The sequence below is a fragment of the Rissa tridactyla genome, chromosome 1 (assembly GCF_028500815.1).
Source record: "Rissa tridactyla isolate bRisTri1 chromosome 1, bRisTri1.patW.cur.20221130, whole genome shotgun sequence".
NCBI lineage: Eukaryota > Metazoa > Chordata > Aves > Charadriiformes > Laridae > Rissa > Rissa tridactyla.
The window spans coordinates 29,573,336-29,597,654 of NC_071466.1; the positions used below are offsets into that span (position 1 = coordinate 29,573,336).

Consider the following 24,319-nt stretch of genomic DNA (forward strand, 5'->3'; position numbering starts at 1 on the left):
ACACTCTGCTCCAGGGCTGTAACGATAGAGATGTCAATTCACAATTTAATTTTAACAATCTTTCAGGACAGTATTTGCTTAAGCTGTATGCTTTTTCTAACAGGCAACTTGCCTACCCAACTGGAAACTTCCAGCATTGAAACATTTCAAAACCACGTTTGATGTATTTTCTGTGCCAATGATCCATCATGTTTCTCAACGCTCATCGCTTGTGAGTGGTGTAGGGGGAGGGAAGTGTTACAGCTTTGATCACAACCCCACTACACGTACCAAGCCCTGGGACGTACCATGATGGAAGTCCTGGTCTGGTCACCTCTATCTCCCTCAGTGACAATATGATGAACTATCGTCAGTATGAGTCAGGCATCATTCAGGGTACATCTCTAACACGATTCCCTCATCTGGGACTACAAGGAGGGCTTTGTCTATCTGTCAGGTAAGTGACTGGTCAAGACCAAACACAGCCAGTCCTCCATGCTGTAAATCTGTTCAGAAGACTGCTTGACAAAATCCCTTGGGAGGCTGCCCTGAAGGATATAGGAGCCCAGGAAGGCTGGACATACTTCAGGAGAGAAGTCTTAAAGGCACAGGAGGAGGCTGTCCCCGTGTGCCGAAAAACAAGTAGGCGGGGAAGGAGACTGGCCTGGCTAAATAGGGACCTTTGGCTGGACCTCAAGAACAAAAGGAGAGTCTATGACCTCTGGAAGAGGGGGCAGGTCTCTCATGAAGACTATAAGGATATAGCGAAGCTATGCAGGGAGAAAATTAGGAGAGCCAAAGCGCAGCTAGAGCTCAACCTAGCTACAGCTGTTAAGGATAACAAAAAATGTTTCTATAAGTTCATTAACAATGAAAGCAGGATTAGGGAAAATCTCCCTCCCTTATTGGATGCAGAGGGAAACATTGTCACAAAGGATGAGGAGAAGGCTGAGGTGCTCAATGCCTACTTTGCCTCAGTCTTTAGCAGTGGAACTAGCTGTTCCCTGGGCACCCAGCCTCATGAGCTAGGAGACAGGGAGGGGAAACTGAACGAGGTCATCACAATGAAAGAGGAAGTGATCGGTGACCTGCTACACCGCTTGGATGCGCACAAGTCTATGGGACAGGATGGGTTACATCCAAGAGCGCTGAAAGAGTTGGCAAATGTGCTCGCCAAGCCACTTTCCATTATCTACCTGAAGTCATGGCTAACTGGGGAGGTCACAATGGACTGGAGGGCAGCAAATGTAGCACCCATCTACAAAAAAGGCAGAAAGGAGGATCCAGGAAACTATAGGCCTGTCAGTCTGACCTCGGTAGCAGGGAAGGTCATGGAGCAGATCATCTTGAGTGCCATTACAAGTCATATAATGGACAAGCAGGGGATCAGGCCTAGTCAGCATGGGTTTATGAAAGGCAGGTCCTGCCTGATGAACCAGATCTCCTTCTATGACAAGATGACCCTATTATTGGATGAGGGAAAGGCTGGGGACATTGTCTACCTAGACTTTCGAAAAGCATTTGACACTGTCCCCCATAGAATTCTCACAGAAAAACTGGCGGCTCATGGCCTGGATGAGCATACGATCTGCTGGATCAAGCACTGGCTGGATGGGCGGTCCCAAAGAGTGGTGGTCAATGGAGTTAAATCCAGCTGGCGACCGGTCAAAAGTGGTGTCCCTCAGGGCTCGGTGTTGCGATCATTTCTGTTTGACATCTTTACTGATGACCTTGATAAGGACATAGAGTGTATCCTCAGCAAGTTTGCAGATGACACGAAGCTAGGCGGGAGTGTTGATCTGCATGAGGATAGGGAGGCTCTACAGAGAGACCTGGATAGATTGGACCAATGGGCCAATGCTAATGGAATGTGCTTCAACAAGGCCAAGTGCTGGGTCCTGCACTTGGGCCACAACAACCCCATGCATCGCTACAGGCTTGGGGAAGCGTGGCTGGAGAGCTGCCTGGCAGAAAAAGACCTGGGGGTTCTAACTGACAAGCGGCTGAACATGAGCCAGCAGTGTGCCCAGGTGGCCAAGAGGGCCAATGGCATCCTGGCTTGTATTAGAAATAGTGTGACCAGCAGAAGGAGGGAGGTGATTGTCCCCCTGTACTCAGCACTGCTGAGGCCACACCTTGAGTATTGTGTCCAGTTCTGGGCACCTCAATATGAGAGAGATATCGAGGTGCTGGAGCGAGTGCAGAGGAGGGCAACGAAGCTGGTGAAGGGCCTGGAGAATAAATCTTATGAGGAGCGATTGAAGGAGCTGGGACTGTTTAGTTTGAGGAAGAGGAGGCTGAGGGGAGACCTCATCGCTCTCTACAACTACTTGAAAGGACATTGTAGAGAGGTTGGTGCTGGTCTCTTCTCACAGGTAATTAGTGATAGAACAAGAGGGAATGGCTTTAAGATGCAACAGGGTAGGTTTAGGCTGGACATTAGGAAACAATTCTTCACAGAAAGAGTGGCCAGACACTGGAATAGGCTGCCCAGGGAGGTGGTGGAGTCACCATCCCTGAATGTGTTTAAGACTCATTTAGATGTGGTGTTAAGGGATATGGTGTAAGGGAGAACTTTGTAGAGTGGGGTTGATGGTTGGACTCAATGATCCCAAGGGTCTTTTCCAACCTAAATGATTCTACAATTCTATGATTCTATGATTCTTTATTCCATTGCTGAGTTTAGCCTAAGATCTGAAGCTTGCTTTAGGGGAGAGACAGAAGACATATGGCATGTGAGTTGGACCTACCCTTTTGTTTCTGTGGTCTGCAGGAGGGAAAGAAGGTGGGACTGGAAATGTTTCAGCCCAGTTCACTTGCTCCGCTCTCCCTAAACATAGGGTGCCTACCGTAGCTATGGCTACACTACTGCTGGGGAACATTTCTGAGCATGAGAACTTTGCATAAATTATTACCACAATATCTGGAATGGCTTTGGTCTGTGCCAGTAGCACTCTCCCAAATAATTCTCGTGTATGGTTAAGCAGTTAGCAGAGACCAGGGGTCATTCCTAATAAGAAATCTACATAGAGCCACCCTGTTTTGGAGGGTGTCTCGCTGTTGCATGGAAGCAAGCCTCTCCATCCCAGTTGGCCTCAAGGCTAAGAACAGTATCAGGAACATTTCACTTATTAGTATGGAAACAGCCCTTCAGTAGAATTTACTCGGCCACATAAACATGTCCCAACTGTTGACGTTCATATCTGACCTAGTGACCCTCAAGTCCCTAAATATGTACTTGATAAAAACATGCGTGTACGTGGCACGAACCATTCCACCCTGAACACCTAGAAAAAGATCAGCAAAACCAGGCACTGCATGCAGCTAATGCTGGGTGAGATGAGTCTCACAAGTCTGAATGACTGCCAGGCTAAGACCCAGCAACATGCACACGGAGTGAAGGGAACTGGGATACTTTCTCCTACTTCTAAGCCCATTTTTCACCCCCCAGTCTAGAAGTAGCTTGTAGGTCCTCAAGTTAGGAGGAGAAATATGTTCCTCCAAGAATTTCACTACAGTAACTTCCACTGTGCTACTAAAGAACCTGACACACCAAGAACAGAGAAAACAGATGAAACACCATCATCACAGGCTTTCTGACTCCTGATTTGAGCCAGTCCTGCTGAAGTCAGTAAGAGGGGTTCCAGAGCTCATGGAAATTAAGCTTGTCCTCCTCTGAGTCTCACGTGGCAGCATGCTGATACCTCCACTATGGAAAGATTTCGAGAAATTTACATTTCACTTAATGTAAAAAGGATCCACTGCGTTGGGGAAGATTCACATCATCCCTCAGCAGAATGCCTGTGCAGGCCAACACGCTGATGAAGTTCCCCTCTAACTCAATTCCCATGGGCGTAGCAGAGGAATTGTACCAGTCCTTGTTACATTTCATTCCAAGCCTTATGCAGAAGTCAAAAAGGAAAATTGCACAGATGCTATAGAAAACAGGCTTAAAACACAACTGTGTTAAAGCACAGTGCCTAACCTCCCTCAAAAGCTCATCTGTGCACGTGTGTGTAAGTGCATGTGTGTGTAAGTGCACGTGTGTGCAGATGTGTGTATGCAGCTGGTCTTGGAATAAAGCTCCAAGACGCTGCCTCCACTCGGAGCGGCTGCCTCGGCGAACTGAGCCATGAGGGGCATGGCTATCAGTCTCGGAAATGGCTGACATCATCAGTCTCGGTGTCACTGCAACAGCTAAGTAAGGCCACAGAGGGAGATTTCTCAGAGGGTCGTCTAGACATAAGCTGTGCAGTTCTTGGAGATGCACGCAGCTGGAAAATGGAGTAGTGAGACAATTATAGCTGGAAGTCTGCCGCTCAGTGACTAAATCACAACAGAATTGGAAGGGAGAAAATTATTTCAGCCAAACAACGTAAAGAGGAATGCTGTGGACATGCCCTTGGTTAGCTATTTTTACCTATCACTGATTCAGTTACTTCTGCCTCCAACAAAAGAGAGAAGCATGTGAGTTTTCTCAGTGTAATCGAGTCTTGATTTCGTTTCAAACGTGCCCTGCTGGCAGATGGACACCCAGGGCTGGAAAGGAACTTCCCAGATCACATTGTCACTGCCACTTGCTTTGGGGATATTCCACACCTTAGCAGAGGAAAAGGTTCTAAAATAAATAAGTAAATAAATAAAAGTGTGTTTACAAATACTTGGGCCTCAAATGAGTGAGGAACCTCATCAACCTTGCCCTGGGCCTGCTCCCACACCCTTATCCTGAAGCACCAATCCTGGCACCAGGGTTTTGCAGGTGCAGCAGACCAGAGCTGGGCAGGAGAGGTTTCACACGTGCATTCACTCCAGAGGAGCGGCGTGGAAGTGTCTGAGGTGCACAGCCATCATTGCTGCCACGCCAGTGACCAGCTCATGGCTTGGGAACAGTGGCCAATGTTACTCTTGACACACATAAATCACTTGAAAAGACTCATGTTCCACTCGTGGTACCCACAACATCATTTGGGATTCCTCAGGGCTTCTTGTGCTTGGAACCAGCCAGACAAGGGTGCTGTTATGAACCTATCTGAAAACACTGTCTTTTGCACCCAACAAAATACAGTGAATGAATTATTCATTACAACATTACCGAGTTCTTCCACAACCACAGAACCTGACACCCAGGGTTTTAATTAAATGGGATGTAAAGAAGGTTATTCTTTTTTTTTTTTTTTAATTAAGAAACTAAATTTCTTCCTGGTTTGACCCTGGACTGCTCCAATAGAAAACAGCTGCAATGATAGGAGGTAAAGTACTTGAGACTCAAATTTATCCATGTTTCACACAGCCCTGGCAACGTCTCATTGTTTATTCCTACAAGCTTAAATGAATAATGCAAACTTCTGAAACTAATTTTCTCAATTTTTTTCAGGTTTGTTCTGAAAGGCCTTCTACATTGAACTTTATGTGAAGCTACCCATATTAAAGAGCAAATCCCACAGCCCTTCATGCCTCCCCGGCCACCTATCCACACTGTGGAGTCTTCACTGAATTCACTACCTCCCGGATAAAATAAGGAAAAAATTTGATGCCAGTGCCTAAAAATCTATGACTTCCAAATAGTTTTTCTGAGCTTGTGGAACCACTCAAATATTAACTCATCTGCTCAGCATCATCGAGCTTCTCTTGATAGGAATAACACATTCTCATTCGATATAGAGAAGGAAAGATATAAGCTGCCCACCTTAACACAGCTACGCAAATTTCCATAGGCCAAACACTTGTGGATGTGTTTAAGAGGCGTAAATTCAGCCACAAAAGAAAATTAAGTACCCAGCTCACTTTTGGTATGCCCGTGGTGCCTGACTGGGAAGGGACGTACCAATTCCTGCAGTGGGACCACGCTGGCTGAGCACATCGACAGATGCTTCAACAAAGCTTTGTTAGTGCAACTTAAGATGGTGAGAAGAGAGGGGCATGGACATGGTAGCGGTACGCCAACGTGCAAAAGGCTGCTGCAAGCAAGATAGGGGCAATCTGCCTTTTGTGTCCACTTGAAGGAACAGGGGGAACATATGAATGGGACAGATGTGCATTGGGATAGCTACTGCTGCTGGAGTGAGTGCAGATTACATGTCTTTCTTCAAGAATAACTGCTCTGGCCATGGGAAGGAAGGAGGGACTGGAAAACCCCTTGAGACGAGCCCTTCCAATCCTGTGTTTCCTACTATGACCAAGAGCCCCTCTCTTCAGGTGCGGCACTACCTAACATGGCTACGCTGGCCTTGGCCCCTGGGCTACCTGCATCTTGCTGCTCAGGGTAAACCCAAACCAGAGGGCTGGACTCCTCACTGATTCGTGTCTTTGAAAATCTCCCACAATATTTGAAGGCACCCCACAAAATTACCACAACCAAAGCCTGTGCGAAGATATGAAACTGTACCGATTTATCACTATGATCTCTCTTTGACTGCATTTCCTTCCTCGGTATTAATTTTTAAAGGAAACCAGCGACTGCGATGTTTATATGGAGTGAACCGCGTTGTGTTCCCTGGCTGGGCCACACCGAAGTTTCTGAGATGCAATCCCACAGGGACACATCCTCTTCGCTGCCCCAAGCCCCGCTCCCCGCAGGCGGGAGGAAGATCCATTCACCCAGTCTCTGCCTTATCCCTTCCTGTGGCTGCCTTGCTCAGGCTCAGACCGGCAGCTCTGAGGAAGAGCCCCTCTCTCAGCTCCCTTCCTCCCGCAGAGCCAGAGGCCAAGGAGCGCACATGCCATCGGAGAGCTCCGAAAGACCTATTTGTGGGAGACCGCAGGAGGCAGTGGGATATGACGGGGAGGTGCATCAACCTGCCCCAGGGAGCCAAAATGTCTTCCCATGGCTCTGGTTATCCCCGTTTTATAGACAGTCGGTCCTGCATTCCTCACATACCCACCATTCCCAGAGAAACTGCAGCAAAGCCCATCAGTGTTTCTAAAAATGGAACAGTTGGAAATACGCAAAAAATAGAGTTCCTGCTTTTAAAATAGACGCTGACTGGTCTCTAATACAAAGCATGCAGCCAAGTGCCTCCAGAACAAACACTTCACAAAGGAAGAAGGGGACTAGAAAAGAATTTCGGCTTCATTGCTGGCGTAAAGTTTATATCCACACTAATCGGATCTTGTAATCCTTGTTATCAATCACTGGCATTCTTGGAGCCATTCCCAAATACCCATTTTAGGGAAAGGATTTGCTTAGAGTTAGACATTAAGAACGTTGTGAATAAGGATACATCTAAAGAACAATTACTTCACCAAGGCTGTGGCGCTCAAGTCTGATGGGAACCTATCCTGAAAGTTTAGTGTCTTAAGTTGTTAGAAAGGAATGCACTTTTGGAGCTCTGGTTGTACATTTACAGTGCACACAGGGGACATGGCTAAAGCAAATGTTCTCTGCGTCTTGCAGGGTAGCACATCCCATCTACCCAACAGGAGACCTGAGGGCCAGATGAGTGAGGTGCCAAATACCTTCATTTCTTGGGGGAATACACAGAACTGCTGGGAGGCTGGCTCCCGCTGGCAGATCCGCGACCTCTGATCCTGGCGATGGAAACCCTGGCGCCTGGTTCTCCCCATGCAAGGACTGCAGCTCATGCTTCTGAGATTTGCTGCCTACTTGTGCCAGGTATCTAATGCCACAAACTCAGAGGTAACCTGTGACACCAGGAGTTAGCTGGGGAGTCTGTTGCCTCTAAGCACCCCACATTGACAGGGCACCCCCAGCCATGCTCCTAGCTGTAGCCTGACAGAGGGGCTCCCTGACCAACACCCAAGGTGCCAGATAGAGAGAGACATCTGGGAGGTCTACCTGAAGGGTTACTTACTCGGTTACGGTGTTAACACAGCAGACATCTTTTGCAGAAGATTTAGCATCACACAGCTTGGCAAGTGAAATACAGATCAATAGATCATCAGTAAAATACTCAAAAGGAAGAACTTCGAGAAGTGCTTCCTCTCTGACTGACAGCAGGCCTGGAGAGGCAGCAGCAGTACTGCTGGCCACCTTTCCTTCCTCCCAGGTGAGAAAGCCTGGCCAAGCGCGTATGGGGGGATATGTTTCACACATAAAAGGCTTTCCATATACATCATGTTAGCAGTTTTCCATGGAATCACATTAGCATTTCATTGTGTTCAAGCCATATCACATTCAAATCTGTTTTTCCTAAAAGGCTTTCATTGTGCATCACTGTGGGAAATTGCTAATGCAATAAGATTGACATATAGGTTCTCCTGCATGAACATCCGCAGTAATCTGTGCTAATTGAGCCCTCAGTGGCTTGTGAAACCCTGCGGGGGGAGGAAGGGTGGAGCATCCACAGGGCCTATGTCTTGGAGGACCACAAAAAATAACAGTGTGTAGGGCAGGTAAGCACTAGTATTCGTGTGTTTTATCCACGTAAAGATCTGATACAGTGGCAGGGATTCCCTTGGACAAGGGGTCAATGCTCCGAAGCAACAACACTGAGGCATTTTCCATGAAAAATATACGGATATGCTTGGAGTGTCTACAGAAGCTAATTCACAATAACAGGACTAAGAACAAAAGCAGCAGGAACTTGTCTATCTAGTTCCCTCCTGTGGGGGGAAAGGAGGAGACGGCTGGCCATTCCCAGTGACTTGAGCTGAAGATGTGGGTGCTTGGCTTCTCTGCAAACCAGAACACTTGCTTATGAGATTAAACAGGCTTCATATGCCTACATTTGAGCCCGGGAGTCTAGAACGAGGGCTGGATTCTCTTTAGCATGTAAGATGACATGCCATGCTAACAACCAGCTTCAGAAAACAGAGAATACTGAGCAAAAGGCAGAAATAGGGCCCTGAGTCTTTAAAAAGAAACATATCTCTCTTCTGCAGACCCACCTCAGGAGTCCAAGGAATACCCCATCTCTCTTTCTCCCCTTCCTCTCACCTCCTAGGACTCGGCTCTGCCCCACGCAGCCCCTCCAGCCCAAGAGTCCCAAGCAGGTTACCACCAAGAAGCCTTGGTCGCAGTACCAGTCCTGTAGGACATGCAGCAGGGCAGGCATGGGAGCCGCAGGCTGCTGCCTCGCACGGGAATGAATTTTGGTTTCTCTGCTCTAGAAGTCCCTGCGGAGGCCTCATGCCCTATGAGAAGTAATTCAAGATCTGTTGATGAGAGAGAGATAAATTAGCTACCTCATTTGCGCTGCAGGGTAAGAAACTGCACGTTGGCAGCTGGGCCAGAGTAATTTGACAGAGACAAGTAGGTTTGGATAGGCCAGGCCAGCAAGAAACCATAAGGGAGTTTTGAAATGCCATGTGAACTGCCTGTGTTGCCACTCACTTTTGCACCTACTGGGCAGTGTGTGGGATCGCATCCTGCCACAGGCCTCCAGGTGAATGGTCTTCCCTCAGGTGCCTCGATTTCTGCACCTGTCATACAGGTAGCCTGATGGGGACAGCTTTGTAAAGCACTATGAACCTTCCTGATGCGGAAGCTGCACAGGAATGCTTCAAAAAAAAAAAAAAAGTGTTTTTTCTTTTGTTAAGAAAGGCCCGAGAAGAAAAGAGTACACAAAAAGATTAAGTATTGTTGAAATGTACTGACCTCAGCAGCAGGGTAATTTGCGTTAGAAAGGATTCTTCATTACAGGGAGCTTTGCTATTAGCAGACACCACTTTGTGGAAAGGGTACCACCACGCCAGCTCCCTGCCTGCTGCTGTTCACAGCACGGCTGCCTGACTGAGCGCACCAGCAGACCGAGCAAACGCAGAATAACCCTTATCAAGAAATGGCCAATTTGGCTCCTATTGTAGCCAGGTAATGAGGGTGAAAGGAAACCTGAAGCAGAACAAACTGTAATGACCCAAGGGTTGGCTAATTTTCTTTCCTCCTCATTTCTTTCTTTCAGTGAATGGCGAGGTTGAGGCCAATAGTTCTGGGGAACTCTGGAAACGTTCCCCATTTCCAAAGCCTAAACAAAGACCAGGCTTATAGAGAGACTCCAGAACAGAAGTCTACATGGAGATGTTTCAGAAAGAAAAGCAAAAGACGCAGGATTTTGGCAGGGGTCATGCTGACGGGGAGCAAAACGTAGGTGGGAGAAAAGAGCTTGTTGGGAAACGGGAGGTTGCAGTATCAAGCTGGAAGGTTGCCACAGTGTGGACTAATGCTTTGGCAGCTGCAAACAAAAGGAAGGAGGAACGTAAAGAAGTAACATGAAGAAAAAGTGTCAAGAGATACCTGGGAGTACCAAGACCCATGAGGAAACAGAAGAGGCAAAGATGATACTAAGTTTGGCAGAGGGGAGGATGGTGATGCTTCTGACAAGGAAAAAGAGTGGGAAGGAAACAAGTTCTGGAGAGAAGGATGTGGGAAAGATAAGGCATTTCCCCTCCCAGTCAGAAACACACCTCAATCTTAATGCTGTCTCAGAAAAATAGAGATCAATTATCAGATGTTCTTCTGTTTTGGTTTGTGTTTTTATGTAGGGGTGACTGCATAAATTGGGAAACGGACACCACTCCGTGTCCACCTCCACCGTGTCCTTGCTGTGTCCTTGTCCAGAGGAGCTGAACCTCAAAGCAAACCGCTCAACCTCACATCTGTCTAAGATGTTGCAATAGTTCTTGCAGAAACCTGCAAGTGGTCCTGTAGAACGATCTGTCTAAAAATCACAGGTATCTGCACAAAACTTGGGCAGATAATGTTTCGCCTGCTTTGATTTAAACGCATACGTGTATTAATCAGGACCGCAGCCTGGGCTCTGATCCCACAGTCTATTAGATCCACCCATTTGCAAAAGCACAGCAAGGTTTTCAGCTGCTATAATAAACACACAGGGCCCCCAACTCTGTAATTCACCTCTTCATTTGTAAAATTCCCACAGTATTAACCATTCAAACATCATAGACAAAATATAAGATGGGAAATAATTTGGGATATTTTTGAAAAATTAATTTTATTATACTGTATTCAGAGTCTAATGCTTCCTTACAACAAATGTTCTCAAAGACATTAATAGGACAGCAATGATTCTCTCAAATTGTCATTGTTATTACTATCTTTTGCTGTTAATATACAATAACACTAATGATTCTTTATACCTGCCTGCAGCAGGAAACCAGGCAGTCTACCAGAACAACCTTTCCTATGTATGATTTTGCTGTGCTGTTTTCAGTTAAAATATTTATGATGGGGTGGGTTTTTTTTCTTTCTTCCCCATCCCTGTCATTATTATTTGTAAGGGGTATATAGCACAGCAAATGGAATCCCTGTACACTTTCACTATATTTTTTGCAGCAGACGAATTACCCAGAGCATATATATTTTTCCCTTTCTGGCTCCCCTTGTTCTGTTAAGTCTCTTTGAAAGCTTTGAAACGGGGTGCCTAGTACTGCTGATGCTGGAATTACTGTTAGCCTGTATCAGCGCCGGTGATAAACCCTAGCTAGTGTTTTGGTTAGAGGTCACTTGTAATTAGTAGTCATTGTCCTTTGAATTTAACAATGGAAAAATAAAACTTTATCGAGACAGATTAGCTTGGCCATCAAAATTACAGCACTTTAGCATTCAGGGAAGAGGATTACATGACACACTATCTCCCGGGCTGATAACAGCAGATAGCTAAGGATTCAAATGAGAGATGCAGAAAGTCTGTAAAAGAATAAAAGGAAAGAAACAAGGATTAACCGCCCAGATGTTAGGTGATACATTATACTGACATTTCTTCACTCCTGTTTTATTGAGTTAGGCCTCGTCTTGTACCCACTGAAGACAACATGGGGCACTACTACCAGTTTCCATGAGAGCAGCTTCCAAACCCGAGGTGCTACCCAGTTCCTCTACACATGTCCCCACCTTCTGCAGATATTTGGCACGTGTGTGCGTGCCTCTTAGCCTTGGGCAAGTGTGTTAATAAAATATTAATACTTGACTTCTTCACAAAGTTGTGCAGTTGACAGCTTTGTGCCTATTCGTTCCAGTTGCTGCACGTAAATAAAAGCTTCTATCTCCAACTCATACCAATTTACAAATCCTGATTATCATAAGGATTCATGATAAAATACACTTGACCCTTATTCCAGTCATTTCTGCAGAATTACTGTTTATCAGCTTATGTGTGAGTCAACAAAGCGAAGAAAATGTTTTCAACTCCATCACAAAAGACAGGCAAGAATGGGAACTATTGCCAAACTCAGTAAATATAATACAAGATAACCTTTTCGATGCAACTCACTTCAAATATATTTTTGGACACGTTTATTTTAGCTACTATGCCAAATTAACTCAATGTTAAAAAAAACCAAACACGAACAAAACAAACAACAACAAACAAACCACAAACATCCCCAGCCTCTGCTTTAAAATCTAACAGGAAGCAAACATGAACCAGCCAGACACTGGTACTTATCAAATCTGAAAGAAGGGAGTTGTCTGGCTGGATTAAAACGGATGAGGTTTCTTTGAGTGATGACATTTGTCCTACCATTGCTGAGGGGAAGAATCTTGCAGCGCTTTCTTCAGCTTATACTCCTGAAGATGAGAAGATGACTCCTACCGCACAAATGCACGCACGTATAAAGATGCACATTTCCACACATCGGGGATACAAAGTACCGAAACTCGCGTTATCTGCAGCGTCCTTCCCAAACCACCGCAAACTTGCACACATTCCCCAGCTGAGCACATCATTTCCCACTTCTGTCAAGGGAGAGCTCATTCACTGAAAAAGTTGATCATTCCGGGCTGAATTTTTTTTTCACTGATTTATCCAACGCAAGTAATAAGCAGCGCGCGTGCGTGTGTGTGTGTGTGTGTGCGTGCGCGTCCATGTGTGTGTCATTTATTTTTATTCCCACTAGTGCCTCTTTTAAAGCAGACCTGGCCAGCATCAAACAAATTTACCCATAAAAATCAAGTAGGAAAACACAAAGTTACCGCACAATATCCGAATTGTTACAAATGAGCCGAACTTTGAATTCCCTCCACTTAGAGCTGCCCAGGGAACGAAGATAAAATTGCAATAATTCATAATTTGCCATATCGAGGGCTATTGTGTTTGGAAATGTTGGTTACTTGCTAACAAGTAACGTTTTAACTTCGGAGACAAAAAAAAAAAAAAAGAGTTTCTATCTGGAATACAAACCCAAATCCCAGCCATTCGGCTCCGTTTTGCTCGGGAGTGTGTCCAGGAGCGGGATTTCTTGAACAGAAAATAACCTCTGAAAGGAAAAGTATTTCCAAACCTCTCGGGGGGGGGGGGGGGGAGGGTGTTGGTAGGGGGGTTTTGGGGTTGTTTGTTTTTTTTTTTCTCCTACTTAAAGGACAAGGAAAGAAATCCTACTAGCGGGAAGACTTGTCAGCGTTTAGCCATCCATAAAACCCCCTTTTTTTTTTTTTTTTTTTTTCTTTTTTCCCTCCTCCGCGCTCCTCCTTTCCCTCCCAGCCCTGGCGTCGGTGTGTCTCCCCCGGCCGCTGCCCCGGCCCCGACCGCTGCCCCCTCCCTCGCACCGCCCGGGCACAGCAGCGGGGACGGGGCCGCCAGCCCCGGACACACCGGCCCGGGGGGATTCCGCCTCCCGCCGCCGGCCGGCACGGGGAAGGATGCCCAGAAGCACCGCCGGCAAGTTTGGGGCTTGCCCCCCTGTCCCGTCCACCCCCCACCACCATCACCACCACCACCACCTCTCCCTTCCCGGGAGCCCCGACTCTTACCTGCCACCGGGCGCGGGTTGGGGGGTCTCGGCGCGCCGCGGGCGGGAGCGGGGCTGCAGCTGCGCGGCGGCGGTGGTGGTGGCGGCGGCGGGGCCAGGGCGCAGCGGCAGCGGCGGCGGCGGCAGCAGCAGCAGCAGCAGCAACAGCAGCCCCGGCCGGCGTCAGTCAGGCGGGAGCCGCCAGCCTGTATTAGTGCGCCGGGCTGGACCGCGGCCAGCAGCGCCGCTGCCGCTGGCCCGCCCCTGCGCCCCCCCCTTATCCCCCCCCCCCCCCCCCCCGCCCCGCTCCCTTCCCCGCCGCGCCGCCCCGCGCTCACACACGCGGACACAGGGACGCGGGGCGCCCCCAGCACCCACACACGCCGTGCACCCCACCGCACGCCGCACCCCCCCCTCCATCGCCGGGCGCGCCCCGCCACAGGCGCTGAGTTCATCCCCCCTCACAACCGCGGCCGCCCCCCTCACAGGGCTCGCCCCGCGGCACGCGCACCCACCCGCGCAGGAGCCACCCTCCACGCAGCCCCCCCACCCCGTCCCACACTCGCCCCCGGCCCGGCGACCCGCGGGAGGGCGGCCGCCGCCGGCGCCGCCATTTCCCCGCCGCGCGGCTCCCCGCTGAGGGGGCAACCCTGGTCCCTGCCCAGGGCCCGAGGCGGGGCTGGAGGCACAGGCCGGGCACCGGCGAGGGGCTTTTGTGTGCGACCCCCCGGGGCAGAGCCTCAGGCCGGTGCTTCCACAGCCACCCCTTCCCCCGTGGCCCCTCACACAAGCCTCCGAGCACCCGAGGGTGGCCACAGTGGCCAAGCGAGGCGACTTCACCTCCATCCTGAACAACCCCGGGGGATGCTGACCCGGCTGTTGGACACGGGGGACAAACTCCAGCTGTGGGGAGAGGTTGGGGAGATGCCCCTCTGGGGCAGCCGGGCAATAGCAGAGGGATTTGGGGGTCAGGCTGTGCCTCCCTCCTACGCAGGGCTGCATGGAGGCCACCAGCTCTCCCCTAAGCTTCTCCACCCGGACCCCTCACAGGGGCTGTGACCGCCTGGGGTGTCCCACAGAAATCCCCATTGCCCCAGATTTGCACCCGTATTTGAGGCCACGGCTGCCAGCTGCTGGGCTCCCACCCATTGCGGAGTCAGCATCTCGAATTCGCTGTCCTGAAAATCTTCCTTGTGATTTCGTGAGCCGGGCTCATAGGACCTCCATTTGGCTGTTAACTGCAATGCAAAAAGAAAAATAAAAATTTGTAAATAGGATTAGTAACACCTGCACAGAAGTTTTGAATGATCCCATCAGTTCATGGGACTGGTCAGAGAACAGGAAACTGCAGCCATTACTGGTGAGCAGATGTGTTTTCTGCTCTAAATATTACCTATTCAACCCTCATATTGCCTATTACTAACCATTTCTAACTAGGTAGCACATCGTATTAGCTGTAATAAGGAGGGGCTGAAAGAGAAACATCAGGGAAGTCAAGTGGCTTCAAGGACACTAGAAATACAAGGCATTTGTGAAAGTGGGGCTGTAGGCAGCGCTAGGAACAGGCACCAGCTGAACCTGACCCTGTTTGCATTGAGGGGTTCTAGTTAAATTGCACTGAGCCTTTTGAGGTCAATCAATAAATATGATTAAAGATACCATCCTGCTGACATTTTCGCCAAATTTTTTTCCATTGTAAAACATGACAGAAAAGCTAATGTTGTTTGAGTAGACATCAGAAAGCCACAATGGAATTACAGCTCCACAGCGCAAATTTATCGAGGCATGTGTGGGTGAGGGAGATACAACGTAATGCCCCGAATACCTCTGTTTCCCACTTTGGCCCGAAAAGTCTTAAAATACCAGCGGCTTCCCCACTGCTGTCTCCCTTCTCCTACAGGAGACTTCTTGACAGATGAGTGGCAGAAGAGATGCTGTTATTTATAAATCACTGTAAACATTTACAAAGTGCCAATCACACATTGTAACTCAGCATGACTTGAGATTTCGTATCCATAATGCTGTTTATTTTTAACTTAACGCACTTAAGACACCACGCTGGCAAATGCTCTACGTGCGGACAGTTGGGGCGGCTCAGCTGCGGTGCGGTGTGTAACTGAGAGAGGCATGGCTCTGGGTCATCAACCTGAGGGCTCCCCCACCCAAGTTCTGCTGGCTCTCGCTGCATCTCTTTCAGGTGTTGAAACCTCCTGTTCCTCTTGCCGGGTCCAGCCCATCTTCATTGGCAGGGTGAATTAAAATGCCTGTTGTGCTACTGGAGCGATCCCAACCAGTGGGGGACAGCGGCAGAGCCACTGCCCGGGTTTATCTGTCAGATCCTAAATCTTTACTTTGATAGTAGCTTCAAGTTAAATAGGCATAAACAATTTGTGAAATGACTGAATTGTGTTTGTATTTTAATTTTTCATATTTAAATTTTGACTGCACCATTTTGAAAAAGTCTAGCTAAAAGAGGTCACATGGGTATGTATATATTACCAGAGTTTGATATAGGACAGATCATAAAGCAGGGAACATTTTTTTGCGTAGATTTGTATTTCAGATCATGTGGCATGTGCGCATAGCTGTTTTATTACAACGGCTGAATATACGCTGGTGTTACCTGTGATCTGTTAAACCTATGTATCTTCTCGGGAGCAGGGCTCGTACACTCCACCTCTCCTTTCCCCTCTCTCCATGCACACTTTTGGACCCATCCCTGAGCCCAAATCCTCCTCCACCTGGCTTTCAAAGCCTGTGCCCTGGCCATAAGGCCCCGCTCTCCCCTCCTCCTGCCGGCGTGACTCATCACCTGTCACTCCCCTCCACCGCCTGGGCTCTGCTAATTCCATTTCTCATTTGCCATTATCCCTCTCGAGTGCCTCATTTCCCATCCTGCCCCTTCCAAGTGCAAACACCCGCCCTGAGCCTGCACGCGGTGTAACTTTCCCTCTCAAATCCCATCCCAAAAAAACACGGACCATCCTTCTTTACTCATAAACCAAAACCTGGTCTGAGCATATTCTCCTTCTTTTTCTTTTTTGTCTGTATTTTGTCTTTTTGTGCTGGATAGCTCTGTAAAAGGATATGTAGAAAATAGTAAAGACTGGATGCAGCTGTAAAAGGGAAGGGAGGGTTCTAATTTCTTTTAGCACCCAAAATGTGTAAAACACATAGAATAACATGAATTTTCCACTTGGAAGGGACTGCAAGTTCCCAAGAGCTGTAAATATACCGACTCTGTATGTGCTGCTCCCGGGCTCCAGTGAAGTACTGGCACTGTCCACCCCTGAGCAAGAAATCGCTGTTACACCAGCAGTGTCACACGCTGCGCGATGGAGACACCTCACACGGCTCCAAGCGTGCTGGTGCAGGCACCAGAAGACTTCTAGCCGCAGTATTGCTGATTTACTGTGCGAGTTACATTTTCCTCATGGGCTTTCTCTCAGCAAAGACAACAGCAGGCACTTGCCTCTGGCAGCAGATTCTTGGGAACGGCAGCGTAGCTGTGGTTCCGCTGCCCGCTTTGCCTGTGCCAGAGCCCTGGAAAGCGCGGGCTGTTGCTGTATGGCAGGGTGGAGTCAGCTGTGCAGGGCAGCGTTGCCGAGAAGGAGAAGCTGGCTATTCGAGCAGCAGCAATCACCATCCCACGCCCTCGGTGGGTGCACGAACGACGAGCCCAAGCCCTGCCAGGATGCCTAGCTCCACACCTTGTGCTCCCCTTCCCTTCCTCACCCCTCACCCTCAGGTTTGGCCGAGTTTGATGTTGCTTATGCAAGAAGCTTTGTAGAAGCTTGGAGCTTGCTCAGTTTACCCTGACTCTTATTCACAAGCAGTTTAGGTATCTCAATACCCTAAGGTCTGGACAGTTTGGACACATCTCTATCAGGTTTAACAATAAACATTCAAACCATCAGGGAGTCTTCTATCACACATCTTTTCCAGCACAAGCAGGATAAAACATTTGCTCCATGGAAACACGTTTCATGCTCCTCACATCAATTTTCTGCATGTTTGTGTCTTAAGATGCTCGTTCTCAGAAGAAAAACAGGTGGAGAAAGCAGCTGCCATCTTGTGCAACGTGTTGGTGAATGCGGCATTGCAGAGACTGTGCTGGGCAGCTGGGTTCTCTGTTCCCTCATGGCAAAGGCACTGGAATTGCTCATCTCACTACTCTTTGCTTCGGACTCTGAAAGTGAAGCTATAAATTCAGAGAGGCAGAAGAAGGAGGTAGGCAGGCAGGTTTGAAGATGCATGCCCTTTAGGCATGCCCTTCTCCTTTTAGGAGAGAAGGAAAAAAGGGAACTGGCAGTAATGTGGACACATAGCAAGGAGCACCTGAGAAGACTGTAAAGCAATAGTTCAGAAATACTGGGAGACACAGCAGTGAGCAGGCTGAGAAACTTCATGTACTGCCACCAGAGTGTGGATTCTGTCCTTTTTGGGTCAGACGACCTGTGAGATCTACAATTTATCATTTAGCTGCATGGCATTTTTCATCCCGAGTCGAAAGAGGTGTCAAGAAGTGAACGAGCACACTGTGACATGGGCAAATGAACTTAAAACATTCTCGGTAGCTTTCTATTACCAACCAAAGAAGACTCAGGAAAACATTTGAACTGGACAGGTTACTACAGTTTTTAGAATTGGAAAGGATAATTTTCTACCCAGCACTGTAGTTGAGCTAAAGATTTTTGTTATTGTGTGTCTGTAAGTACCTGCTGAAGCAGCTGCACGAGAATGAAGTCATATTATTTGTGATTAAAGATTTTGGGGACAAATTCTTCTCTGAGCTACAGGAACATAAATTTTAAGTAATTCCACTGAAATTTGTCATCATCTTATTATATCAAAACCTCCATAGACTGCCTTGGTTTTTTACTTTTGTTTGATCCCCATACAAAGACCTGACTTTAATCCACCAAAGACTTTAATGCACTGACATCCAGCTACTTGTCCTGTTGTTTGTGCTGAGTTTGTTCTCTGCTGCAGAGAATGAGACACTGAGATGCTCGGAACAGCATGACTGTTGGGATGTCTTTGTATTCCAAGAGATATGGATTGACCCCAGCCTATCTGAGATTAGTTTGAAGTACAAGATCTTCCCATTGACAGAGTCTATTGCTTTCTCCTCAAAATTATGAGACTGTGTGGAGGAAGAGGATAGAGACAACTTACTTCTGCATTTGTTGTTCCTTTTGCGCAACAGCGTAGATGACTTAGTAAACCTTAGAAGGTAAACCCTAGAAGGATTCTGTTTCCATTCTTTTTAGCCAGCGCTGTCTGAAATGTGTAATAAGAAATCACTTCCTTGCTGTTTGCTTGACCCGGCTGAAATATTTATGTGCCTCAGTCTCATCTGGCGCTGGTTCAAGAACCGCTGTAATCCCCTGCCTTCACTTCACCTTCTGAACTTCACACCTAACATTGGGAAGAATCAGCTGAACTGTCAGACGTTTCATCTGAGTCCACTCTTCATCTTACTAGCCTGAACAGTTTTCTTGTTGTTGAAGACTTGCTTGGATGAAAAGAAACAGTATGGAAAAGAAACAGTATGTAAGGATTCATAAACAGTAAGAACGAACCACTGTCCTCTGACTTCACACATACCCAGAGGTCCCAGGATTTCCCTGAACTTTGGCATCAAAGCCAATAGCTATGGTTGGACTAGAGCAAATCTTTGGGAAAAACATAGATTTTGAAATCTTTAGTGATGGGAAATCCATTACAAGCCTTGCTAAGCTGTTCCATGGTTAGGCTTATCCTTGCTGTAAAGAAAATGGCTTTCTCTGCTCTGAATTTCTCTACCTTCAGCTTCTAGTAATTTGGTCTTGTATGTTTACACACGAGGCTAAAAGCTCATTATTACTACATATCTGTTCCTTTATAGTCTGTGCTTATGCTACCTTTTCCTTCACACACTTCAGAATGGCCCTTAAGTCATTAAGGATTAAATCATGTTGGGAGGTGGTGGGCTCTCCTTTGAACCCTTTCCAAATTCTCAACATGTTTTTGAATTGTGGACATCAAGAACTCAGGGTTCTCCGGCTCTACCAGACATCAGGGGACATACATGGAGCTCAGCCAACTTTGTTAGCCTTGCTTATTATATCTGTATCTCAACCTACAGAGATCACATTAGCATTTTAATAATTTTGACTCTTGTTGAGGTGAAGCCCAAGATCTCTTTAGATTTCAGGTTAAACTCCCCACCTTCTCATACCTCTGCCTGCAAACGTTCTTCACTCCTGCATGTCACCTTACTTTAGAGTGTGCAGAAACATGCGGTGTTTTCTTGCACCAGGCTTACAAGTAAGTACTGGAATAACTTCCCTATGGATGGGGGGGAATTTCTCCCCCTGAAGAGCAGATTAGGTAAAAATCTGTCAGAACAGCTGGTCCTCCCTTGGAAGTGGGGAAGGATGGAGTGACCTGGAAGTCCTCACTTGCCCTATTGACAATCTAACTACATCATCCCCTTGATTTTTTTCTCTCCCCTTTTCAACCATGCCATAATTTACATCATTGGCAAAGTTCTCAGTAACAACTTCATAGTTTGTTCTGTGTCATTGTTAAAAATATAGTTAAATACTGTAAGGTCAAGAAATTATCTCTTTGAGCCCCCATTAAAAACCCATCAAATTGATAAAATTTTCCCCATTTATGGTGACATTTTCAGACCTAGGAATTAGTCAGTTTTTAATCGATTTAGAATAATACAAATTCAATAGAGCTTACATTAATTTCCTAATTAAAATGTCAGGTAGCGTGAGGCTGAATACCTCTGAAAGTCTGTAATATCAACCCCATTTCCTTTACTTTTAATTCAGTTTTAATTTCACCAGATATTTTTGTTGACCGGTGGTACATACATTGTCCTCCCTTAATTCTTTGGTGACTATGACCTGTGTAAACTGTTCCACCGTTTTACCTGGAATTGGTTTCAGCTCTGAAAGACCTCTACTTACAACAGCTATTCCATATATCTCTAAAAATGCAGGCATATTATTAGCTGTCTTCCACTTTAATGTTCCTAGCCTTCCAAAATCTGTTGAAACTGTGTGCGTTGGTCAGAAAACTTCTCAGTGTTCACATGTAAAATTCTTGAGAGCAAGGTGATGATTTCAAAATATCTTAAGCTAAGATTTGCTTTTTAACATCATCTTCAGTTACTGTTAAAAAAGAAAAAATATTACTACCTTGCAGTACGCGTTGCAGTATCGTTTAACTTTTTTTTTCCCCGATACTTTTTGAAGTCTTTGCTTTATTATTCACAATTCCATCATTTCCACCTAGTACTGATACAAATAATTGTTTGAATGACTTAAATTTCTGGGGTGCTTAACTCCTTTCTTACTGTTAATTCTGCTAGCTGTGTATTTCTCCCCCTTTTGTTTCCATTGTGGTTTTTTTTTTCTAAAATCTCTACTTCATTTTGTCTCCCGTGTTTTATAGAATATATTTGCATTCATACCCCTTCTGAGTCCGTCTGTTCTCTGTTAACCAGAATAGCCTCCGTTCTCAGTTGGATTGTGGTTTTTAAAGCATCTCCTAGAATGTTTTGAGCAGTTCCTAATTTTTATTCCCTTTTCTATTTATTTTCTTTCTTTTCAGCTGATTTAGCTTTTAACTGTTTTCAGCTTTGTGAGACTGGATTGCTTTATTGTTTGTTTTTTTTTTTTTAAATTACCAAGAACATTATAGTTGTCCAAACTATCTTTTGGTCACACAACACATGCAATCAAGTCATGATACCTTGCACTTAAGCAATCTCTTTAATTTAGTGATAGATTTCTCTACCAATCAAGACTGAGTCTAACACATATTCCTTTCATGTTAGATGTTGAATTTTGGGGGCTAGGGAAGCCATCCTTAGTGAGCAGAACTTTTCACAAGAAATTATTGACCTGACAGGATATCCCTCCTGACCCTTCCTGAAAGTACATTTAAAAGCGAGTCTACAGAGAGGTTTTTCACTTGGTCATGTTGTCAACAAAGAAGAGGTATGAAGAAGATCAGCATGTTTTGGAAGTATTAAGAGTGGGCCATCTTAATGTGCTAATTTCAGTTCTTGTGGGCCTTTTTCCATTTGAAACTCAGCTTACACAGGAGTTTGGTGCAAAACAGAAACAGAATCACAGAATTGCAGGGGTTGGAAGGGACCTTCGGAGATCATCTAGTCTTTATAGATTTTTGTCTTCATGATGTTAAGGGATGGGCATATGGAATCATTACCTTAGTTGCCTGTGAACTTCTTAATAGTTCTCATCATGTTTTATCTTCATAAACCAGCCATAGTGCATCAGCGATCCCTAAAAAACCCTTGCGTGTTGTGTTTATTTAGAAGGTATGGTTATTTGGATCCTCACATGCTTATGTGGTTTCTTCGTATTCTTGCTGTACAAAGGGGAAAATAACAGTCACAACAACAGGCCAGTTAAGATTTTTTGGGTTTTTTTTCAGGGACTTACTACTTCATTAACAAATGTCTCAAAACTGTAAAGATGTGTTTCACTTTCTGAGAAAGCTCATCTTGGAATCTCATTTGAAATCTCTTCACTAACTGGTGTCCTCGGACTTCCCTCTCCAGATGAAAACATGAAAAGATGTTCACAATTAATGTTGATGGCAAACATCTTCATAATAATGTTTTATTTTAAAATGCTCCCATGGTTTAAACAAAGACAGTATATACGCATTCTGGGGGGAAGAAAAGACATCTTTATAAACTAGACTATTTAAAACTCAAAATATAATGAGAGGTAAAAAAACCTCAGTGATATTTGACAGACAAGAACGTTGTACTGATAAGCACATCTTATTTGTTCAGTGTTGGCATTAAAGCAGGATGCAGCGAGTAGAAGGGAAAATGCCATTTGTATTAGGAAACCCACTGTATTTTAATTAAAAACTTGATTTATATGGATCAGATTTATCTGTATTTTCACTATCTGGCAGAAGTAAAAAGAGCCTCATAAACTTACAGTTGCTTCAAGCAATAGGGGTCAAGCAATGCATCATTTTACCATCTGTTTGCTTTAAAACAAGTTGGGGACCGACGGAATATTTTGCCTAGGGGTTCCAAGAAGAAAACTGTTGCACTCCAATCCACTCCTTGCAAATATGTTAATAGCAGTTGTCTTGGAGATCATGAAGTTATTACTACTCCGTAGGACCAGTAGCAATGGTCTCTTTGGAGGTCTGTGCCTTTCAAAGGGAGGTGCATTTGGTAATTTATGCCCTGATTTAAGGTTGACTGCAGTTCATGGGAACCACCACCATATTCAATAAGTTATAGATCAAGCAGTTATTGAGTAAGGGTTGCAAGACTAAACTTGTGATAAATTCGCTCCCCTGGGAATCACCTGGCACCAAATAGCAGGCCTCACATTTAATCAAGCTATCAGAGAAGCTGAGTTACATGAAAATCTGTTTTACTGAGTATCAGTTCAGTGACTATTTGTTAGACATCCAAAAAGTACAAATCTTAAAGAATATTTTTATACCTACAAACATTTTTTAACCCACTCAATACCAAAGATGAAATACTTTGAGATAGCACATCTTACAGCTCTCAGAAGTCTTACAGCTTCTAGTCTTACCATAAAAAAAAAGAAAAAGGGGAGAAGAAGGTGTTTTCCTATGGAGGAAAATAGATCAATATTTAAAGATGTGCCACTAAAATACACCTCTAGGTATATCACTTCGGACAAAGAATTATTTATTCCTTAAGTCATAAAGCAGCTACTTATTTTCTAGAATCTTGCACATTTGCATTACAGGGGTGTACAGGGGTACATATACTGTTGCCTTTTTATGACGTCTCTTCATCTTTTTCCACCTTCCAGTCCATATTCCAGAAAAATTTCCTCATTCCTCTGCAGCGACATCTGCCCAACTGAGTGTAAAATGAACCCTTTTTTTTGTTGTTTTGTGGCATTTGAAGTTTTACTTCCCTCCATCACAAGACTTAAAGGCACCATATTCTACAAACTAACACATTTAGATTCAGTGAAACTCTATGTTACTGCACACTAATGTAATAATGAGAAATGTAATTAAAGTCACTGCTATAATAACATCTTATCGGAATGCACAATGAAGATAAACTTGCTTATTCCAGAGACAGAGGGCTTATTGCATAGGAAGCAGTTTGTTCTGATGGATTCTTTGATCTACAACTGGTATCTTTGTTAACTGGAGGGGTGGGGAAGGGCTTGGTATATATTGCCACATTTTCCTTCAGCTGCCAAGGGAAGAATAATTAAAAATAAGGGGGGCTTCGGGATCAAAGAAGTGGAAAAAGTTACGTTGCCTAGTGAACAGGCTGAGGGAAAAAGTTCTTAAAAAGATCTTCATTAGTAAATATTTAGAAGGCACAGATGCTGAATAAACACCTCATTTAGTTACAGACTTCAGCAGAACAAGTACCGTATGAAAAAAAATCAAAAGACTCAAAAGAAAAATAAAACTAGGTTGGTGGCAAGTATGTAAACTGTGTATGGAAATACCACAACTATGCACAAGGTATCAGGTTTTCTTCATAAAGGGCAAGAAATTACTCTGACTCATCTCTCCGTATTTTGTACACAAATGAGACTGGATGGCAACTGAAAGCCTCAGAGACATTTCAGAAGTTAGTCCCTGGGAACGGGGTGAGATAGTTTCAGCATACTGGCCCTTGGCACTGTGTATC

The 24,319-nt window shown here is 45.6% G+C and overlaps 1 protein-coding gene across 3 annotated transcripts in view; it reads right to left on the reverse strand.

Annotated features, from left to right (window-relative positions):
• The window catches only part of SMAD9 (SMAD family member 9), a 46,122-nt gene extending 32,364 nt beyond the window's left edge, over positions 1–13,758 (reverse strand). For all 3 annotated transcript variants that reach the window (XM_054210885.1, XM_054210875.1, XM_054210896.1), the window contains exon 1: positions 13,646–13,758. The gene's annotated coding sequence lies outside the window, so the exon portion shown is untranslated. The remainder of the gene's footprint in view (positions 1–13,645) is intronic.
• Positions 13,759–24,319: the final 10,561 nt, after the last annotated feature.